This window comes from Gallus gallus, chromosome 5 (genome assembly GCF_016699485.2).
Source record: "Gallus gallus isolate bGalGal1 chromosome 5, bGalGal1.mat.broiler.GRCg7b, whole genome shotgun sequence".
Classification (NCBI taxonomy): domain Eukaryota; kingdom Metazoa; phylum Chordata; class Aves; order Galliformes; family Phasianidae; genus Gallus; species Gallus gallus.
This window is the reverse complement of record NC_052536.1, coordinates 1,996,758-2,009,510: the sequence shown is the minus strand read 5'-3', so window position 1 is coordinate 2,009,510 and position 12,753 is coordinate 1,996,758. Positions and strand designations below refer to the sequence as shown.

The following is a 12,753-nucleotide window of genomic DNA, read 5'->3' as shown; positions in this document are numbered from 1 at the left end:
AGGTGGCTGTGGTTTCACTGTGGTAAGCACAGCCCGTGTTACAAAACCATTTCAATACATGTTCTTACAGCAATTGCAGTGGTGGAATTTGAAGACAGAATTTGAGTGATTTGCAATTCAATTTTTTGCATCTCATTCTACCACACTGAAAAGCCTCAGTTCTCATCCTTCCCAAGGAACTTGCAATTTGTCGTATAAATGAATATTCATATGATGGAAGTCCTTTAAGTGAACAAAAGCATCTGTGAGCAACCCCAGGCAGCGCAGCCCGCTCTATGCTACAAAGTGCAGACTCAGGGATAATGCCCATCTTTTCCACTTTGTCAATGAGAAGTGCTGGGGATGGCAACACAAAGCCAAGAAGTGCCTTTATCTCATGGCTTCCAATGAAGAATGGTAGTTTTTAGGGATATCAGTGAGCTGATGAAAGCAGCCTCCATCCTGTCAGCACAAGAGAGATGTGGAGCTATTGGAGTAGGTCCAGAGGAGGGCCAGGAAGATGATCAGAGGGCTGGAGCATCTCTCCTACACTCTTACAAAGTGCACTGGTGCTCTCTGCCAGTGATACAGACTGACCTCAAAGCCCACAGTATAGCACGACCCACACCTCTGCCTGCAGCACCTACAAGGAAGCCATCACATTTTGATAGCGCTGGAACAAATGACCTATCAGAGGAACATTCAGTAAGCATAGATGTGAAAAGCATAGATGTTAACAATGCATCTTGTGCAGACCAAAGAACCAACCTGTATAAATGCATAGCACATGGACATTTTCAGCACTGCTGTGAAGATACAAGAGTTTTGATCTGACACTATATTTAGAAGCTACTTATTAGTGAAGGTCTGATAGAGACATTTTAATACTGACTCACTTATATCTAAGTATAGAGTTTGGTTACCAGGGTGACAACAGCTGTTACTTCCTTCAGTCTTTTAGTATTTCAACCTTACAAGCCATACTTTGGAATTACACTCTTGCCACCCAATAGCTTGAATTTCTTGGGGAACAATCAAACATCCCAGACAATCTCTCATGACATCAAGGCAGGCCTCCAGTCCCTTCTGCAGTAAGGTCACAGCCCTGTGACCTGGGACTTCATTTCAGGTTCAGATGTGGAACACACAACCTACTCCTCACTCCTGGCCACCTCCTGGGCTTCTCATGAGCAGCAGCACCATGGGTCCTTTGCTGGAGGAAACACAACTGCAGAAGCTATCTGCACCAGAAAGTATTTACGAGTGGGAATGTGTTTTTCTTTCAAATAGAAAAGCTAGGATAGGATTTTTTAGGATATGATCCTAAATAGGATAATATGGATTACCAGAAGGGATTGTGGTTTCTGTATTGATGTTATCGGGCATGTTTATGTTAGCGTTTCCATTAGGTGTATCTGCTGCTATCTGTCACCAGGTGACACCGTGCTCTGCTGTTGTGACAGCCTGACCCCAAGTGATCTCTATATAAAACATCATTTTTATATATTTTTTTTTTTAATAAAAACAAAACTTGCTATAACTTTTGAAAACAGCTGTGTTGGAATTTGAAGCCATTACTGTCTGGAACTTCCCTAGTCCATGCAGCCATCCACCAGCTCCGAGATTTTTGCCTGAATGAAAAGAAAAATGATGGCTCTTGCCACTCACTGTGTGTGTTTGTTCCTCCTCTCACACCTCAGTAGCTTATTGACAGTTACTGTGTTAGTTAAGTCTCAAACACATGGAGATCCCACAGGTTTCCCAGGGGCACAGAGTGCAGCAGAAGACTGCAGCAATGTTCTCACTGCAGATGGGGCTGCAGCCCAAGCCTCCCATATTTAGCATCAGAATTTATGCTTTAAAATAAAGTTCAAACTGATGTCTTATTTGAAACCAGAAAAGTCCAAAGACAAACACGGGGAGAAGCAGGCTGTCATTGTTCTTCTGCACCCAGAAGGGCTTGTTTTAAATGGATATTAAGCTTTTCAGATGCAGTACTTGTCTGCTTTTTTTTTTATTGCTAACATGAAACAAATGGCAACTTTTATTATTTGGATAAAGGAACAGTAATCCAGAAGAGGGTAAGAAAAGGCAGCTCCCCTCACTGCTGGATACAGAAGTTACATCAACATTTGCAACACAGCTGTGTCTCAAGAATGCTCCCCATGGACATCTTGAAGAACACCTGGGCTCTCATCACCAGCTGATCCCACTGGTCTAAAAAATCATACAGAAAAATAAATGGAGGGGTCTTAATTAAATGTACACTGCTTCTAGTCTAAGTATTTGCTATTTAAAATTATTTTCTACATTTGTCAGACCACAAATGGGTACCCACTCAGACTGAGTGCACTCTGCTCCATCCGGACTGCCTGCAAAAATGTGAATGTAAAATAAAACTGGACGTACATTTCTGCTTTTGCTTTATGAGAAATACTGTCAAGATTCACCTGTTTGCCAGGCAGGAAAGCCAAATACGGTTTTTGCAGAGCTGGGCGGAGTATCACTTTCACATATAAAAGAGACGACAGCAAGAGGAGAACACTTTCCTCTTTCCCAGGCAGAGATTAGGCCACAATTCAAGAACGTATCTGAGCACGCATATGCTTTTAAGTACATACTTCAATATCAATTCACTCAAGAGGAAGCATGGGGTGTAAACGCGTGCTGCACCAAGCATGGGTTATACCTCCTTCCCAGGCTCAGCTGATCTGACGCTTACAGGTCAGGCTTGGATCTTCTCAAGCTTTTTTGCTACACTGATACCAAATTATTGGACACAGTTCCCTGAAATACACTTCCATTGGCTGACCCTAACTTAGTGGCTGACACTGCACAGCCACCATCTCTTTCCCTCAGATAACATCATGTAACCCCCCACTATTGACTCCCCCCCCAACCACTTTGCAGCTTGGCTGAAATGAATTAGCAAATTAGAAATCACCTCTGACATATAAAACAGAAATTGAGAAATTCTTGCTGCGAACATGCCAAGTGTTGCTCGTGTAGCTTCTAATTATTTTTAATTGACTGTAATGTTAAAAAAAAAATCCAAACCAACAGGCTTGCTGGTTTGGAATTGCTAAAACCTTAAGCAGAAAATACAAATCAACATAGGTCAGTGGTTTCTGACGAGCAACATTGATTTGGATGCTGTAAGATTTATGTCCTCACCACCGATGGATTCAAAGGAAATCATTAAACCAAGACGTCTGCCTCAAAGGTTGCCCTTCTACCTTTGCTGTCATTCGATAGGACCTGAACCACCAGCAGACCTCCTGTAGGCACCCGTTCCCCGGTAGAAGTTGAAACCCTGAGGGACACCTACCAGCTCCTCATGGCCAACAGTCTTTCCTCACACCGTGACCTGGGAACAGCAGGAAATGTAACACTAAAAATCAGGACTAGAAATGTGCAAAACGATGAACTTTTGGTGACAGTATCTGAGGGAGAGTTCAGGTCTTATAAAAATCCCATAACTCAAACCTAAACGCAAATCATTAAGGTTCTCAACGTTTCATTTTCTTTTTTCCTGGTGGATTTGACCACTTTTTGGTTAGTAATGAAAATCACGTGCCGGAATGTGACATTTTCCAAAACAATCTGACCACCTATTAACCGTCAGAAGTGGATCCTGCCTACAGGTCAACACCTTGCTCACAACTTAGCAAAAATATATAGTTGAATTACAGCAGGCAATAAAAGCTAAATTCTAAACTGTTACGATTTCTCTAACCTCATAAAAAGAAAAACAGTATCATGTTTCCCTTGTGGAGCACTGGAACAGGCTGCTCAAAGAGGTTGTGGACTCTCCTTCTATGGAGATACTCAAGACCCACTTGGATGCCTATCTGTGCCACCTGCTGTAGGGCACCTGCTTTAGCAGAGGGGTTGGACTCAATGACCCCTTGAGGTCCCTTCCAACCCCCACAGTTCTGTGCCAAGCCATGGTGAACATCACGGTAAGAAAGGGGCTGTTCCTCCCCCAGGAAACCTGCTGCCATTCTGACCACAAAAAGAGAAGTCTCTCCATGGGCGCGCAAAGAAGAAACCTTTGACAAGTTAGCAAATTGCAAACTTAACAAATAGATCTGAATATTTACATTTGGATATATACATGTAGCATATATGGATGTTGGAACAGATCTGTAAATGTTTCCACTGTGTACTCCTTGTAAAATCCCAGTATTTGGAAAAGTGCCCTGAGTGCCACGTCATTGCATTTGCTGCCAGAGTAAGACGGGGCTAATAAAACAAGCATTAGTAGGGGAACACAATGCGAGAGGAAGAGGGTGAGAGAAGGCCAGGTTCATGCATCACAGCATCAGCCCCAGAAGGATGTGCTGGGGATGAGGAGGCAGAAGGAAGGTGGGTGGCTCACCAAAGAGCGTGCTCTGGCTGATGACAGCTTTGAGGCAAAGGCCGCACAACTATACATGTAGATAGGTGCTGAATGTCTGGCTTCGAGGACAGGCACCATTCTGCACACTGGGGACATCCAGCAACAAGGCAAAATCCCTTGTGACCATCAACAGTGGTAAGTGAAGGAGGAGCGTCTCTGCAAAGCAATATGTTACTGGCTGCATGGTTGTTGTTTTTTAATGCTCTGCTGAGAAAAAGCAGAGGTTGGGTTCCTAAGGACAGCAAAGAGCCATTTTCCATTAGCCACAAATGCATTACCATATATTTTTGTCCTCCATTCAGCTATGTAAGCAGATTATGACACAGCGTACTGAGGACCACATTTATGAAAAGGATACTTAATTCACATGGGTGACAGACAGAAGAGGGATTTTTAAAGCTTCTCGGTTGTTTATGATACACAAAGATATGCCTGCACAAGTTCATTTCAAAACACTGGAGGCGAGTCAGCAGAGTTGCACAAGAAGGCAAACATCATCCAACACACACAGAGGCCTATCAGAAATCCTTCCTTAGCTTCTTCGCACCCACTCACGTGTGACTCACTTTGTTTGTTTTGCTCTCAAGCAAGGGAAAAAATGGCTTCGGAGATGGCGTTCATCTTTGTTCCGCTGTTCAAGATCTTGAGACGACCTCTGTACCTACTTACAGCACATGTACCCCATTTTAAAGATATGAAACTGTTTTCATTATGCACCAAAATAATAACAGAGGAAATCTATTTAAAAAAAGCAAATGCAACAAAACAAGAGAATTTCACCATATCCACAGTGTAACAGAACTCCAGGTATACCACCCACCCATAGGGCCAGAAAAGGGACATTAACAGCTCCTTCCCACCAGGGACATTTGCATGACCTCCGCAAAGCACTGCAAAGCCATGGAAAGCTGAGGATTCAAGTACAGAAAGCAGCATAAAGCAGTCTGGCAAAGTCTTTACGGTCTTTCTGTCCCATCCAGCGCAGACACGGTGACCTCAACTTGTCACAGTCTAGATGCCCACAGAATAAGCCCCATTTGCTCAACTACCATAGCAACAAAGGTAAACTCTGTACTGCGACAGCACAGATCTGTATTCTGCTTTCTGGACCGATGTAGACTGTTTCAGATGTCAGTAGCAGGGAGGTGAAGCCATAACCCAGTGCGACACAGCTGAGAGCGACATCGGTGACATCAGCAAAGTCCCACAAATCCTGATGGGTGTAAACAAGACCAGGGTTCAAAGTGTGTTGCTTCATACGTTACTCACGTGCTTCCCTGGTGCATCGATGCCCGGTTTTGCACTCACGCAGCCCCTCCAAATTCTGCTGCCTGAGAAGCAAACCGTTTTGCATTTGGCTTGCTGTCTTGCTGGTACTGTGAGCTGGGTGCCTCACCCAAAAAAAAACATTCTGCATCTGATGGGAACCTGGAAAATCATGCCCTACCTATGCACAACACGCCAATACAGCAGCAGGTGGCAAGGTCAGATAACCACAGCACTCCACTGCTTTACCATTTGTTTTGCTTCTCTAAACCCTTCAATCTTCCATTAGATAATTACAGGTTTTGTATTCTCATTCAAGGTTTATTTTCAAAACACTTCTGTCGCTAAAGCAATTTCTTCCTATATTATCTACTTGCCAAAAGCAATTTAGAGACTTTCATGTGACAGAAGAGAAGCGTTAAGACATCCTCTTCTTGCATACAAAACAGTGGCATCTAACTACTTTTTCCTCTCCATACTACAAAAACAAATAGGAAAATCAACTTTAGAACTATTGTGAAAGTGCCTCAGTGCTATCAGGACATTTACCCAACATAAGCTCATAGCAAACAAGAGATTTTGTGCATTCAGTCAAAGGGAAATACGGGCTTTTCTCTCCATGAAAACTCACATGATGCTGACAGGAGCAAATAATGAGAAGCAGAGCTGTTATAGATGATGTTTAGCTTAAAAAACAAGTTACAGACACGGGAAAAACACTGCAAATTTACTCTTCTTCTCGTTATGTTTAAGGGGGATTACTGAGATATTCAGTTATGTTTTTCCCCACTATCATCCTTTAACATGTTAATATCAGAAACTAAGTGTAGCACTCCTGATTTTCCATAGCAACCTTCCTAACAAAATCCATTCCCGAAAAGAGAACCCATCAATTATAAATCAAACTGCCTCCATATCCACCAGCACAGTGTTCTTCAGATGCTGATTTTAAATAGGGTAGATTCTACAATTAAAGCAGCCTAACAAAAAGACTGCATCAATTCCCAAATAATGTCCACAATTTTTTAAAACAAATGTGGGAATGACTCATAGCTGAAGTATATTCCGTTTGGTTTAGGTCATGGTACGCATATTCAATCTGATCCAGAATCCCATATAAAATGATATTAAAAATTGGTAAGGATAATGGTATTATTAAATGAAAAAGTACGAGTTTCATACTCAATGTGACTTGTGTGCTCAACTCCAATCAAAGCAAGTTGTGTAAAACAAGGCAGGAAAGCTTCTGATGGTAGCAAGGGTTCCATTCATCTCTTTGTTTCTGATAGAAGATTAACATAGGGCTACTTTAGGATTGAGGTATTAATTAGCAAAGATTTGCTCAGGTAATGAAAAGGTATACCATTTCCCAAGAAGACAACACAGGATAACTGAAGATGCTCCACCTTAGCAACTGGTTATGCTGCACCGTGTACCACCAGACCCTGGCAGCCCCCCCTTCTAATTATAAGTGGAAGCTGTGCACGGGTGAAGGCTTTTGGCTCCTGCTCCCCTGAAACCCAAGGGAAGGTCTGAGGAGCAGCAGCGGTGACCAGGGGCTGCCTCTGACCAACACGGAAAGCTGGGTAGAAATGGTGAACCACATTTTCTGTGTTTTTACATGATATTTGTTTCTTTTTATAAAATGATTTATTTCAAGCCACTCTTCAGCCTAAACTTTTCCAGATATTGCAGTGAAAAATAAACAAGTACAAAATCCCCATTCTTCTAAATGCACATCAGCCTTTTTTCCCACTATCGTGTTTTTAAAAAAAGCCCTGAAACAATTAGTTGTTGAAGTGATGCAAAACTAAACCTGCTGCTCTGAAAAGCCTGTAATTAAGTAGCCTGTAACCATTTTTCACTATCTGGCTTCCTTTCAAGGTGTACGTCATTCTTTTGTTCCTCCTGCAGTATACTCGCACTGCAGCAGCGACCAGCCTGATCGTAGGCACTAATTACTGCTCAGGCGAATTGAGAGAATGAGGGCAAGCACAATGCAAAGAGCAAAGAGAACAACAGGATATATCTCTGCAAAACCCTCACTGCGATATCTGAAAAGCAGCTTGCAAATACCTACCTACACCATGCCTAACAGAGGGCTCATCTGTTCCTCTTAAGAACCAAACCCTTTAAAAATCATCCATCCTCCTGTTCATAAGCTCCCTCTAAATACTGGAGGGCTGCAATGAGGTCTCCCCATATCCTTCTCTTCTCCAGACAGAACAAGCCCAGCTCCTTCATAGGAGAGGTGCTCCATCACTGTGAGAATCCTTGTGGCCTCCTCTGGACCTGCTCCAACAATACAGACTCCCAGAGGAACACTGCTCATAACCAGCCCCCACCTGGACCTCTAGAGCCATTGACCACAACCCTCTGGCTGTGGCCTTCCAATCAATTCTTTATCCACCAAATAGTCCAGCCTTCAAATCCATGTATCTCCATTTTAGAGGTAAGGATGTGGTGTGGGATAATGTCAAAGGCCCCGCATGTGTCCAGGTAGATGACATCAGTTGCCTTCCCTTTGTCCTTTGATGCCACCACCAATCCATCACAGAAGGCCACCATATTGGTCAGGCACGATCTGCCCTTGTCACGAAGCCGCGCTGGCCATCTCAAATCACCTCCTCATCTCACATGTGCCTTAACATGTCTTTTAGGAGGATCTGTTCCATGATGTTCCCAGGCACAGAGGTGATGCTTACAGACCCAAAGTTCCCTGGGCATAAGACTTATGCTAGAAACCTTCACATGAAGATGTTGGTGTCTGTACACAGAGTTGTCTTCCATTAAAAGAATTATTAATCCAGAAACAACTCTGTTTCAAAAGACTTCCACAGCAAGCTACATTTTCTGTACTATTCCACACTTGGAACTGCTATTTAATTTGGATTTAGCAATATTCTTTTTGAGATGAAGGTTCAAATCAGGCCTGGTCCAAAAAAATTCTTTTGAAGGACATAAAAACCGTATGTGTTTGGCACTTCAGCTAGTACAGAACAAGGAGGGGCCCTGGAGGGTAAGGTTTATGCTATCAGTGTTTGCGTTTCACGCACAGCTGGTGCAGCTACACACGCTTTGGGCTGAGCTGCCTTGTGCTCTGCCAGCTCGTAGAGGTCATCAGCAGAAAATCATGACATAGATCTTGCCATAAGCTCAGTTATATAGGTGGTGGGCAAGACAGACTTGATAACATATTTTGCTGCAAGAAAATGGAAATTGTAGGGAATGAATTAAAGGACCAGGTTACAGCATAGCCTTTAGCTTTCTGAGCTGTACAACTCCATACATGAGTATAACTTAATAGCAGGGCCACAGAGATGGGAGAGAGAGCTGGCACGAAGAGAAACTGAGGAATCCAGAGCATTCAGATAAAATTCTTAAGGAAATACCACCCCAAATTATCTTGCTATTTCCAATGGAAACTGTATTCCAGAATCCGAATTGCAAGAGAAACACAGCTGTGGCAGCATACACATGTACACAGTTCAGAATTTTTTCATGCTGTATCACAGCACCCACATTCTCAGATACCACATGTATTTATGTCCATAAATGAGATCACATGCAGCCTTTAGGGCAAGGATGGACAGAAGTGTCGTACACTCCTGGAGTGTTACTCCCACAAAAGCTCAAGTTTTGAACACCCTGGTGTTCAGTGAGTGCCAACATCAAGGTAACAGAGGCAAGCAACCCTGCTTTCTGAATTTATAACACAAATCTGCAGAGCAATTTTTGCCCTTCCTGATGCCTGTATACCGACCTTTTTCCTCTGAAACTGATTCTAGCACAGCATCGTTGCATCATAAAGCCAAGCCCCGATCACAAGCTGACATACTACTGCACCATGACATCCATCAAGGAAAAGGACATTTTTCCCAAGTTCAATACAACAGTTAATAAGAGCATAAATTGTAAAAACATTTTACTAAGTACGCTCATCTATCATGCTAATCTCAAAGCATTAAGTGTAAAGTACAACACTCACCAGGCCAAGAATGCTGAACATGCAAACTGATAATCTTTATTAACTGGTCCAGCTCTGCCAGATCCAGCCCTGCCAGCTTTCCAGCCATAAAATGCTGACAGAAAATTACATATTGACTGTGAAAAAAAATCCTATTATTTGTGCGAAGATGGATGATGCATTAGAATGGGAATAGGTTTGAGAGATACCAGTTTCTGAGGAAGAGATATTCAAACTCAGAACAATTTGTATCTGCTTCAGACTTTGCTTTCATCTGATAAACACTATCCCCAATGGCAAGAAGATACCATAAGGTTTTGTTCCAAGATATTAAAGCCTGTTATCATGTAAGAACATGGTAATGTTTTTCAGAAGCCCATATGCTGGGACAAACAAACAAAAAGCCAGCATTCACCTCCACGAGGTGCAAAGTCCTAGAGAAGGCACGCTGTAGCAAAATGAATTTGTTAGTGGCTGGGAATTACTTCCTCTATAAAGAATTCAACATATATCATCTTACTTGTATTTCTCTCCCTCCTCTGTTCAGATGGAAAATTCTCTTCTTCCTGCAGTAAGCTCCAGGCTAGGCAAGTCCACTGCATGCACTCACAGCTTCGAGCACTCCTCTGTCTGTTTACTGTACCCAGCCTCATTAAGCCGGCGTATGAATCATCATTTTGAGGAAGGCACAGAAGCAGTCACATGTACCTTATTTTAATGATCATTTGGTGCATCTACTCATCAATACAATGACACGCAGAAATAAATAAATAAATAAACAAACCAACCCTGTTCTTGGAATATCTCTGAAGTCATTGCTTTTGAGAAAAGCTTGTTATTCCCACTAAAAAAGTGCAATCACTGCCTTAGTCAGCAGGGACAGAACGAGGGCCCAGGCAACACGCAGCCAGCTGCACACGGGGAGAGGGTCAGCCTGAGCCCACAGATCCATTAGGATTTGGTAATGAGTGTCAGAATTTCAGCTCTTGTAATGCAAGTCACTAATGTAGGAACAGATTGTCATACACCTGGTAACTGCTCCCCAACACCTCCAGTGGCTCCATCTGATGGAAACGATAATGAATGAAAGACAAGACTGCTGTACTGGGGGCATACGTGTTGGTTTTTTGTTTGTTTGTAAGAGGATTACAGAGACAGAAGGAATAAGTAAAAACCTACTTCAGGCACAAACAGTTAAAAATAAGATTCGGAAACCATTTTTCTCTGCAGCTCACCAAACCCCTTCACACAAATAGCGAAGCACAGCTTCCGTGGGTTATTTCAAAGAACCCTGTGAGCTAAAGATGCTCTTAATTGCTCATCAGTACAAGACCACAGTAGGAGACAAAACCTCTACCAGCAGAGCTGCCCTTTCATTTCACAGAAATTACATCCAAAGAAATGCGTCTGCTGACTCAGACAGCCAGTACAGTAATTTCTCCATTAGGAAAGGCAACACAGTGATTTAATAAAATGAGATCTACAATCAATTTGTTGGCTAGTTTGGAAATGATGCACATCATTAGGAGACTGGAAATAAAAAGGCGCCTCGGCCTTACAATTCAAGCATTTCCCTGCTTTGGGTTCGTGCATGCTTAACGTAAAAAGGTAAAATAATGGATCAGAAAAATGGAAGCTCCACGTTGTAACAAACTGAACAACACGCCCTTCAAGTCGGTTTCATCGTGATTTGAAATGTGCCTCCTGTTACACGTTGCTTCTGGAACTGCTGCAACATAACGGCTGCTGGGAGTGTGCTCCATCCATGCCTCACATACTTGACAGACCGTGTTCTTCAGCTGACCCAGAACCACCGAACTGCGGGGGTTCGAAGGGACCTCTGGAGAGCATCAAGTCCACCCCCCCTGTCATCGACAACCAGTCACCTAACTCTTTCTTTTCTCCTCAGGGAACAATAAATAGATAATCATCGAGGGATTGTTCCACCAATGGAAGCACTTAGTTCCATCCTTCTGTCACTTCTTGCTTTTCGTCAGAGAGAGTAGAAGATTCTCTAAGAAATCCTTTGCAAATCACCATAAAACCCGTGAAATGCTGCTTGACATCTAGAAGCAAAGAAATGCATACATTTTCATGCCTGATGAATAAACAAGAGGAAGATGCAGTAATGAATCAAAACATGTAAATGACAATTATCTCAAAGGTCACTGTATTTACGGTGTTCATTATACATTAATAAAATATGCCTAATGAACATCCTTCCAATTAGGACTGCACGATGTCCCATACCAACGCAGCAATCACAAATGTGTGAATAGGATTAAGCCCCTCTGTAACTTTCCATGCTAAAATTAAGCATGTGTGCGAGTATGGTATGAGATTCAAGCCACAGCTCTTCACACAGCCTAACTACACGCAAGTCAATATTCATCAACACTGAATGAGTCAACAGTATGTAGGGATCATAATTTGGAGATATTTACTTATCCTTTCTTAAATCATTAGTGAAACATGACATTAATAAATGTTTTAGTGCCCTTGCAAACAATAAATGACTCATGATGCTTCTTGTTAATTATAGTTGAATACTCTTAATGCGTATTTTTCTTTATGCTTAAATGTGTAAAATAGATTTTAAACATATGTGGCCAGTTAGGCAAGACAAAGAAAGAACACAGAAAAAAGAGCTTCTTGTCTCTCCTCCCCTCACTCTACCTGGAAGCTTGGAAAAGCTGATTTATGCCTTCATGTGCTGCCATATTCCACAGTGAATCATTGCCACAGCCAAAATGCAAAAAAATCCAAAGCACTCACAGAAATATTAATCTGTGATAGATACATCAGAGTCAGCGGCATCTCTCTTGGACCAACACAGTTTAAGTTGAACCTCCAGAGCAGAGGGTTGGAACTAGATGACCCATAAGGTCCCTTCCAACCCAAGCCATTCCACAATTCTACGAAGCTTATTGGAAACGGCTCTCAGGACAAATTAGATGTTGAGGCTCAATAAGATACTCCCACTTTGTTTGTTTTCTAAACATAATATATTTTCTAAATGTTTGCTTTTCTACCAAGTTAAGAACCTCTCCAATGAAACTTTTCATGTGCTGTGATCAGCACAAAATACCAGCATCTGTCACTAGCTGTGAACTAACAAGAAACTAACAAGAACTCTTTT

General features: G+C 42.3%; 1 protein-coding gene across 4 annotated transcripts in view; it reads right to left on the bottom strand.

The window, feature by feature from the left end:
* NAV2 (neuron navigator 2) overlaps positions 1 to 12,753 on the bottom strand; it is a 306,190-nt gene that overhangs the window by 214,724 nt on the left and 78,713 nt on the right. Inside the window, exon 1 of one of the 4 annotated variants that reach the window (XM_046942189.1) lies at positions 10,135 to 10,239. The exons of the other annotated variants lie outside the window; for them this stretch is intronic. The gene's annotated coding sequence lies outside the window, so the exon portion shown is untranslated. Of the gene's footprint in view, positions 1 to 10,134; positions 10,240 to 12,753 lie in introns of those variants that run through there. 4 annotated transcript variants of the gene reach the window in all.